The sequence below is a fragment of the Rhipicephalus microplus genome, chromosome 7 (genome assembly GCF_043290135.1).
Source record: "Rhipicephalus microplus isolate Deutch F79 chromosome 7, USDA_Rmic, whole genome shotgun sequence".
NCBI classification, from domain to species: domain Eukaryota; kingdom Metazoa; phylum Arthropoda; class Arachnida; order Ixodida; family Ixodidae; genus Rhipicephalus; species Rhipicephalus microplus.
Window position 1 is genome coordinate 27,427,727 of NC_134706.1, and position 9,937 is coordinate 27,437,663.

Below are 9,937 nucleotides of genomic sequence, written 5' to 3' on the forward strand. Positions count from 1 at the left end.
AAAAATGCCCGTAGCACGCTTTCTGTGTAATCGTGGTTATACTCTATACATTCATCTCACCGAAGTTGCTGAAGGCTTCCCAAAGAAGCCCGACTTCTTGGACCGCCCGCAAAGTATCTTAACAACAAATTTTAAATTCAACATACCAAACTAGGGGGTACTACAGCAGTGAAGAAGTCGACAGGTTATCTATGGCAGTTGGAGTTGCGGTCCGAACACACGGCCTAACCGTCACCTAGCCACTTTCAGACGCGAAACATAGAAGGCGCCTAAAGCTCTTAAAGCACCTAAAAAACGTAGCATATAGCACCACCACCCGGCGGCATGCGAAGCAGTTCGCAGACATAAATTGGTGGGAGGTAGCTGGCAGATGCACCAGTGCACCAATGCCTCCAAGATCTGGGTGAATTAGGAGATAACACCCGATAAACAGGACAGACGTACTAAGTTCCGCGTAAAGTGCGATTTCTACTGGTGGGTGTAAACTGAGAAAAATAGATAAAAAATATTGTCGCCCATTCGTTTTGAAGACACTGAGTATAGAATGCATAGCTAAGTCGAGACCAAAGTCGAAAATCACCAAATATTCTCCATGTCGCCAATCATAATTTTAGGTCGACACAGGCCTCTCAAATTCGCCATTTTTCGGCGAAGTGTAACCACCAGTGGTAACTCTGCCTACGGGGCGAAGTGTGCTTAGAATGTGTGGTTAACGATTTAGAGTACTTGGTTGGTACTCTGGGAGAGCATGTATAGCTGTGGCCCTGTGTTTAGAAAAAATTATTCACAGGCAGTGGACATCCATTTCTTTTCTACATTACATTTCAACAGAACATGCACAAACACCCAAAATTGCTACAAAAACAAAGGATGTCTGTACATATGTACATTACACGATAAATAAAAGGCACAAATAAAACATGTATATGTACATTTTACGTATTTACATGGCATTCCTGCCGATACTCAACATGCCTATTAAAACAGGCAGGCCGAAAGACAAGTTTACGTGCCTCTTACAAAAGGGCAGGACCAGTGTGCTGAAATAAAAAAAATTGGCAACATATCCACGGAGTGAATGATGGAGAGTGGGGCGAAGCATTCGTCCGTCCATGCGTCCGTCTGTGTGACCGTCCATGCGTCCATCCGCCCGTCCATGCGTCCATCACTGCGTTCGTCCATGCATCCGCCCCTGCGTCCGTTCATGCGTCCATCCATGCATCTGTCTGTGTGTCCGTTCGTCCGTCTATTCAACACTCCAAGTACCACCATCTCGCATCTTTTCATCGTATATTCCCCATATAGAAGCACCGCCATTGAGTGGACATTCCAACGACTAAACGAGAGGTGGCACACGCACACTTTCTTACGGCTTGCGCTTCGGGTCTAGTTCCCACCTTTAACCACCTCGAGTTGATGGTATATACTAGTTCACTGTATTCATGGCACTGCGGCTCAACGCTCGCTCAACCTTTCTAAAACTAAGGAGGTTACACCCAGCGAGTATAACGTAGCAACCCTTTCTTTTCAGATAGTGCTCAATGTACATGCCAATGGCTGCTAATGGGGATCGCAGCGTGCGCGTTAACTAAAAGCCGAATGCTCCCGTCCCTCATTCCCCATTAGGAGCCATTGGCATGTACATTGAGCCCTATTTTTTTATTGTTCAACAACGCACAGAAGAAATCTCTCACCGGCACCACCTTGGAGGTCAAAATGTTATACTTGTTACACACTACAACGGCTACGAGAGACAAACGGCTGCCGCTATAAGGAGCTTCGCCCCTAAAAAGTGGTTAACGATTTAGAGTACTATAGGTACTCTACTATGGGAGAGCATAACGCCATCCCGTAGGCATATACCGGGTTATGTCAATGTGTTTACAACAACTTGTGAACGATTTAGAGTACTTGGTACTCTACTATGGGAGAGCACTAGGCCGTCCCGTGGACTTATGTCAATCTGAAGATAATAAATGTTTTGGATGCTTTAGCGAACCTCCGAACAGAAACGTGCTCACGTCACTTTCGCGTCACACCACAAGGGCGCTGGTTTTAAGTCCAAAGCTTGCACACTCTGTCGAATTTAATTGAACACTGTAAGTTTGTTGCCTAGTTAAAGGCCGTATTTTAGGCAGAAACGACGAGCCTTTAGTTTTCGATGTGCGTAGTGCAACAAATGTACACGAGTTTTGAAAGAAAACAAGCCTGCAGGACTCTCTCACGTGGGCCTTTGACGAGTGTGGGAAAGTTTGCGTGCGAAGTTCGTATTTACTCGTGGGCGGTGGTTCTCGGCCGCCAATATTTCGGGCAGGGGCGTAGCAAGAAAATGTTTTTCGCGAAGGGGGGTGGGGGGAGGGGGATGCCCTCTTGATCTGAAAGGGACACACGGGCCTGCAGATGTGGCCGAGTGTCGTTTTGAATCCGGTATGCAATGGCGAGAAAAAAATCGAGCGGGGGAGGAGGGATGAGGGGAAGGGCGCGGGATTGGTGTACCATCTCCTGGCTGCGCCACTGCATGGTTCAGAAAGCCGCCATACGCGCTTGCTAACGTACTAAAATGAAGACAGAACGGGCGAAGGAAATTTCGCGCCATTGCGACCCATGTAGCTGGCTTAGTTTTTGATGGAGGCGTTGGAGCAGCCGAGTGGATCTCGTTAAAAATATTGCTTCACTTCCTGGTGCAGGACCTGGAGCTGGGATCAGGCCGAAACCAAACCTCAAAAACTCTTTTCTTTCGCGGTGAGGGCGTCACGGAACCCCTGACGGCTCCGCGGAATCCCATTTGAGAACTACAAGACTACGGGACATACGGACATATCACACCCTACCGGAGCCTTGGCGATTCCGTCAAAGGTTGGCAACCTTGAAAGCGAAGGCTCATCGTTGCCGAAACCGCAGCTCTCCTTGGCGGCCAATTGCAAGGCTTCGTTCTTAGCGACGTATAATGGCTGCCTAATTGGTGTCGTTTAACTGCGGCTGATATATACGGGACCTGCGCGCTTGCGAAACGGATCGTTTAACTTGCGCTGAGTATTCCTCCAACGCGCGCTTATTATTATGCGCGCAGCGCTCTGCACGCCATTGACATCGTTCTTTAGAAGCCTGCAACTCGTTTCAGGATCGAGTCATGGTCTCTGCGTGTATGCGCTGTTGCGCGGGCGGTGACATTGACAATATAAAAACCGACGTCGTCTGCAAGGTTATTTCTGTTGTCTGCTCGATCGGTGACAGACGATTCACGCAAACGCCACTTTTTTTTTCAATCTACCCTTGCTGTATCTCGCACATTTTGGTGACGGCGTCGTAAGCGAAGAAGCTGGCACCAGCTATAGCGTAAAGAAAGGCTGCCTTCGAGTATATATGCACTGATCACGTGCGTATTCCTATACGCACCGCTTTCCCAATAACTGATGTCCAGTCGATCGTGTACTCGTTTTGTAATCGGTCGTTTCTGATATTGGCAGTTTGAAATTTTGTCGAGATCATTCGCCATTTCACGTTGCCACATTTTTTTTCCTTTCCTGGACCTCCGCCATGGTGGAGCTGCGGTTCTGGCGCTCGAGCTGCTTATCCTAAATGTTGCGGGATTGAATACTTTCGATGGAGACGAGAATGCCATATAGAGGCCCGTGTTCATAGACTTAGGAGCATGATAAAGAAACCATGGTGATGGAAACTATACAACGTCCCTCATAATCACACTGTGGTTTTGGGGCGTTAAACCCAGGGAGTATTAAAATCCTCCTTGGTTACACTCCAGCTATAGTTATTAATTATTCTCAGTGACAACAATTTTTGGAACTGAAGGAAAAGCTACGGAGGCGGAGCTTCTGCACATGTAGCACCACTCGAAGTAGTCCGGACTCGCTTTCTGGATTTCGCGCCGACCGGTTGTGCCCCCGCGATCTCCGACGACAGCGCAGCCTCTGGCCGATTGGGCTCCCCCTACGCCATCTCCTGACGCCGACAGGAGCTGTCGCTGAGTGGTGCCCCGTCCTCGGACTTCTGCGACCATGTCCACATTTCCTGTCTTCTCCTTACTTCCGTCGTTCGCTGTCCCCGCGCCTCGCTCTCTTTTTCTTCTCTATCTCTTTACCTTTTAATGCTATTCTTTTAATTCCTTCTGTACCCCCATCCCTCGTGAGCTACTGTTGAGGTGTCCTCCCCCTGAGAGACAGTTACGGGGCTCACTTCTCCCTTCTTTTCTTTTAAAATCACTCATACTCACGAAGTAGTCCATTTTTGCGGACGTCTCGTAACGCTATGGAAGTTTGACGGGGTCACACCATCAGCGTTTTGTGTATAGACGCACACGCTGCTTGACGTTTGAGGTGAGCGTAAAAAGGCGGCGGGACTTTCTCGCGTGTTCAAAACCGTGAAGTTACAACGAATAAATTAAAGTAAGTACGACTATCTTAATGGTGGCAGCTGCGTCCTGTCTCAAATAGCTCCACCGTAGAAAATAAAGGGGAAACTTTCCATATGTCACGCTCAAAAATACGGGCACTGTTGTGGAACTACATTCACTGGCGGTAGGATGGCCACGATTTGGCTATTTTGGCCTCGGCTCCAATTCCAAGAAAAGTGGTCGCCGAGTTATTATAGTGGCTCGAAATCAAACCCGTACCCTCCACGGTGGTTTAGTGGCAAAGGCACTCGGCTGCTGACCCGCAGGTCGCGGGATAGAATCCCTCATTGGTATGTGGGGTTTAACGTCCCAAAACCACCATATGATTACGAGAGACGCCGTATAGGAAGGGCTCCGGAAATTTCGACCACCTGGGGTTCTTTAGCGTGCCACCCAGATCTGAGCACACGGGCCTACAGCATTTTCACCTCCCCCGAAAATGCAGCCGCCGCAGCCGTGATTCGATCCCGCCACCTGCGCGTCAGCAGCCTAGTACCTTGGTTACTAGACCAGCGCAGTGCGAGGGGGGGGGGGGGGTATCGAATTCTGGCCGCGGCGGTTTGATAGAGGTGAAAATACCTGAGGCCGATGCATGCACCTACTTAGGTTTAGGGGCACGTTAAAGAACCCCGGGCGGTGGAAATTTCCGAAGCCCTGCATTACGGTATCTCTCATAATCATATATGGTGGTTTTGGGCCGTTAAATCCCAATAAGTACTAATATTAAACCAAACCCGTGTCCTCGTAACTATCAGCGGAACGCCTCGGAGCCTATCATGCTCTCTGGCTGTATTCGCGAGGCTATAATGTCCTTACCTGTCACGATACCACCGCGGCCGCAATCAATGCCCGAGCACACGTTTTTGATAGCGACCACCGCCGCTTTCGTCGTCTCCACGTTATCACGTTTCTCGGAGCACTTACTGCCCATACGATAAAGTGTTTAGTAGATGTCGTCAGCTTTTAAGAGCAGATAACAGTGATGATGTCGACTGAAGTCAGCTGCTGTTGAGTATAGCTTCAGCATAATAGCGTTAAACCGTTTTAGGTGATCTTCGGAAACGTACGGGCTGTCGCCACATTAATTAGTCTGTTATTCAGTTTTTGCGTTATCTTTACACCTTGTCATGCAGTTGCGCTGAGCTAAATTCACAAATGAGTAAGGAAACAAGAGAAGAGGACAGGTGGTGCATTATCTTCTTTCGTTACCGGTTTGCGCATTTTACTTAGCCAAACTACATGACAATGCCGTACTGACTAGTCCAAATTGAAACTTTGTTAAGCGTTATCCTTACACCTCTATTTTCTTCTGTTTTTTATCAATTTATTAAATTTGTATATGTATAGTCCATTCAAACCGATAGGAGCAATTCATTCCTATAGCTTACCAAAGTTGCTTTGTTAGATTCTGACTGGAAGAGTTACTATGGCGAAAGTCTTAAGATGCCCCGTCAAACGCGAAAAGTCATTGGCGTCCCGCGTCGGCGTCGTCAGCGCAAGCGATGTGAAAAATAATCCTTACCTGATGACGTCAGTGTACGACTTCACTGAGACCCCTCGGATTACTAATAATCTGTAACGTCATTGTGACGTCACGTGGTGCCGTCATAACGTGAAATCATCGCTTGGTCGAAGGGAGAGAGGGACATCTCGGAGGCAATGCCAAACCACGTTAGTTGCAGAACGCCCTTGGAGGGGCTGGGAAAGGATCACTGTATTGACTTCGAAAGAAAAAAAAATAAGATGGCTAACAATTAAGCGTTGAAAGCTGGTTGAGCTGGTGCAGGTTCATCTTCTAGCGAGCTGCGCGGACGATGGAACAAAAGGAAGGGAACTGCGCTCTTTAGTATATCTTTGTTCTTTCATGCGCCGGCTGCTGCGCAGTTTACTAGAAGCAAATGCATTTAGTTTTCGGGTCGACTGAGGCGGGTACGTAAGGAACCCTGGGAGGTTCTACTTTTCGGGCTTCCTGAAAACGCTGCACTTTCATATGAGTGTGCTGTTTTGCGATTTTGCAGTCCTGCTTTCAGCTGCACTGCCCGCCTTTTTGGAACCGTTATCTCGCCGGGAAAATCTCGGCACACGCGCACTTCATGGGGAGCCTTACAGTTCTGCGAAATCAATTGGCAAGAGGGCGCGATCGCCAGCGCATCGCGTGACCGCCTCTCGTTGTCACGCGCGAGCTGCCACTCTGACGATGAGCTACGGCAGAATGGTTGTTGATTAATAGAAATAGAGAGGGAACTGTAATAATAATTGTCAGGGCTTAACCTTCTAGTTGCACGATATCATTTTCGAAGCTCGCCGAAGCAGATGGCTCCAGAAATTTTCAACATCAGGGCTTCTTTGACGTACGCCTGAATCTGAGTACACGAGCCTCGCCATGGTGAAGAATCGATCCTGCGACTTTGGGGCGAGCAGTCGAGCACTATAATCAGGATGACGGGATAGATAGATAGCTAGATAGATAGATAGATAGATAGATAGATAGATAGATAGATATGATAGGCAGATAGATAGATAGATAGATAGATGGATAGATAGATGGATAGATAGATGGATAGATAGATGGATAGATAGATGGATAGATAGGTAGATAGATAGACAGACAGAGAGATAGATAGATAGATAGATAGATAGACAGACAGACAGACAGACAGACAGACAGACAGACAGACAGACAGACAGACAGACAGACAGACAGACAGACAGATAGATAGATAGATAGATAGATAGATAGATAGATAGATAGATAGATAGATAGATAGATAGATAGATAGATAGATAGATAGATAGATAGATAGATAGATAGATAGACGGACGGACGGACGGACGGACGGACGGACGGATAGATGGACGGACGGATAGATGGACGGACGGATAGATGGATAGATAGATAGATGGATAGATGGATAGATGGATAGATGGATAGATAGATAGATAGGAACTTCTTGAGCAAACGAGGGTGATATCGAACGGTCTATTCGCATCGGTGGTATAGTGATTTCGGTGCTCGGCTGCTGAGCCGAAGGTCCCGGTTTCGATCCCGGCCAGGGACGGTCACATTTCGTTGGATGCGAAGTGCTAAAGGCCCGAGTGCTGTACCATATCATCATCATCAGCATCATCATCATCATCATCATCAACAACAACAACAACAACATCAACAACATCATCATCCCACCACCACCACCACAATCACCACCATCATCATCATCATCACCACCATCATCATCATCAACATCATAATCAACATCATCATCAACATCAGCATCATCAGCAGCATCAACATCATCAACATCAACATCATCATTATCATCACGCCACCACCACCACCACCACCACCACCATCATCATCATCATCATCATCAACAGCCTACGTCCACTGCAGGACAAACGCCTTTCCCACGTTCCGCCAGTTAACTCGGTCCTGTGCCTTCTGCTGCCAATTTATACCCGCAAACTTCTTAATCTTATCTGCCCACCTAACCTTCTGTCTCCCGCTAACCCGTTTGCCTTCTCAGTGCTCCTTAAATAACATTAGATGGTCGAAATTTTCCGGAGTTCCTCCGCTGCGACCTTCCTCACACCCGTGTCGTCGTTCTGACACGTAAGACCTCAGCAATTGTGTTTATTAAGTGGGCGGGCGTGTCGACACGTGATGTGATGTCACGGAAGGCGACGTCGCCGAATCGACCGATACACGGCGACGGAGTCGCTTGCAAAAGAAGGCAAATAATAAAAGTAATCAGGCAAGAATAAAAATAAAAGCCCGGAATATAGCTGTGTGTGGGAGTGGGGAGGCGACAGTTTATTTCCAGCCTTTCTAAAAATTAAACAACAACAAAAAAAAAGAGGCGCACACATAAAAGTTTGCTAACACGAATGCTGCAGTCGACGCGTTTGCCGCAGATATAATTAACGTTCGCGCAGCGCACAGTTGCACACTTTACGTGTGAATGTACATACATATATACATCGCGCGCGTCGCCATGAAGGCGTGGCCGGGAATGACGGTGTTTACATACAATTACACATCCACGAAGGAGGGAAAACGAGGGGTGGAATGTGGGGCAGCGTGCTTGTTTATTTGAGTACGTCATGTGGTTCACAAGAACAAGTGGGGTGGCGGTGGGGGTCGAAGACATTAGGACAGCGTGAACAGATGGTCGTGGTGGCCGCTGTGTTTGGGAATAGCCATCAAAGGGGGATGAAAACGAAACACGGCATGAAGAAAGGGCGTTGCGCAGTTTTTCGACCTCGAGTAGAAAGTTCTGCGTTTTATATTTGCTTTTTTTTTCTTTTACTACTTGCTTGTCTTCGCCGCACGCAGGCGCGCACGAACACACGCACACAAACACACGCAAGCACCCATCCCGAGGCCGTGTTCACCGTAGCACTTATTGAGTTCGCGAGAAACTCCCTCGGCATGAGGGCAACCTCCAACCCACGCCCTAAATGCCACAAGTTGTAACAGCGAACGCCTCATGAATGGAAAGGTCCGCTGATCCACGCACAAGAAAACGAGAGAGAGAAAAAGTAAGAAAGGGAAGACAGAAAGAAACTGGTCTAAACCGGCCAAAAGGGGTTCAGCAGCATCACATCGTGCGTGTCTACTACTTCGTCTTCGTACATAGTTTCATGCAGCAGCGCCTCGCGAAAGCATCGCCTTGCTTGAACAACGATGGACGTGAACACTCTGAAAGTGAACGTTGAGTTCGCATTTGAACAGCGATCACTGGTCACGTGTGGACTAGACTCTGGCGTAGATATTTGCAGCCTCTGGCTTTCCTCTTGGACGTCAGCAGCGTTATAAACGTGCTTGTGCTTGGTAACTGCGCTCATCCCTCTCGACTATTTTAATGTTTCCCGCCAAAACGTGTAGCCCACGGTGAAGTAGACGGACGAATAAAATGAGGACAGGACCGCTCGCCTCTTCATCTTTGTCCATCATAGTGCGTGTTCGGGGTTTTCGTCGCGTACCACCACCAAACAACTATATATCCCATTCCTACGTCCTTCCAGTGTTCCCTGTCATATTGTCCACGACTGTACATCCGTAGCTTTCCCCATCGCTGCACGTAACCGTGGCGACTCTTTCTTGGGACATGTGCACCGAGGGTAAAGTTTAACAAAACAATACAGTGGGTGGGTCACGGCAACTCGTAGAAACACGACCGAGAACAAGGTGTGCCAAGGGTGTGTCTGGTGTGGTGGAGGGGGAGGGGGCTGGGGGGGTGGAATTTTGCGGAGCGGAAACGAGCGTGCCTTTACGTAGGTGTATTCTCGGGAAAGCACCCGCGAGTGCGTATACGCGCGTCATCGCAAACTCGCTGCACTCATTGTTCGACGCACACGAAGCAGGGTCCATTGAGAGCAAGCGTCCCTACAGTGCGCGGGTGTGGTTGTAAAATGTCTAATTGCCTCCTTTTCAAAAGGGTCACTCAAACAACGGAACGGGTATAAATCGGCTGGCGTGCAAGGCAGCGTAAAGAAGTGTTTAAGCTAATCAACCTAAGGCTGCGA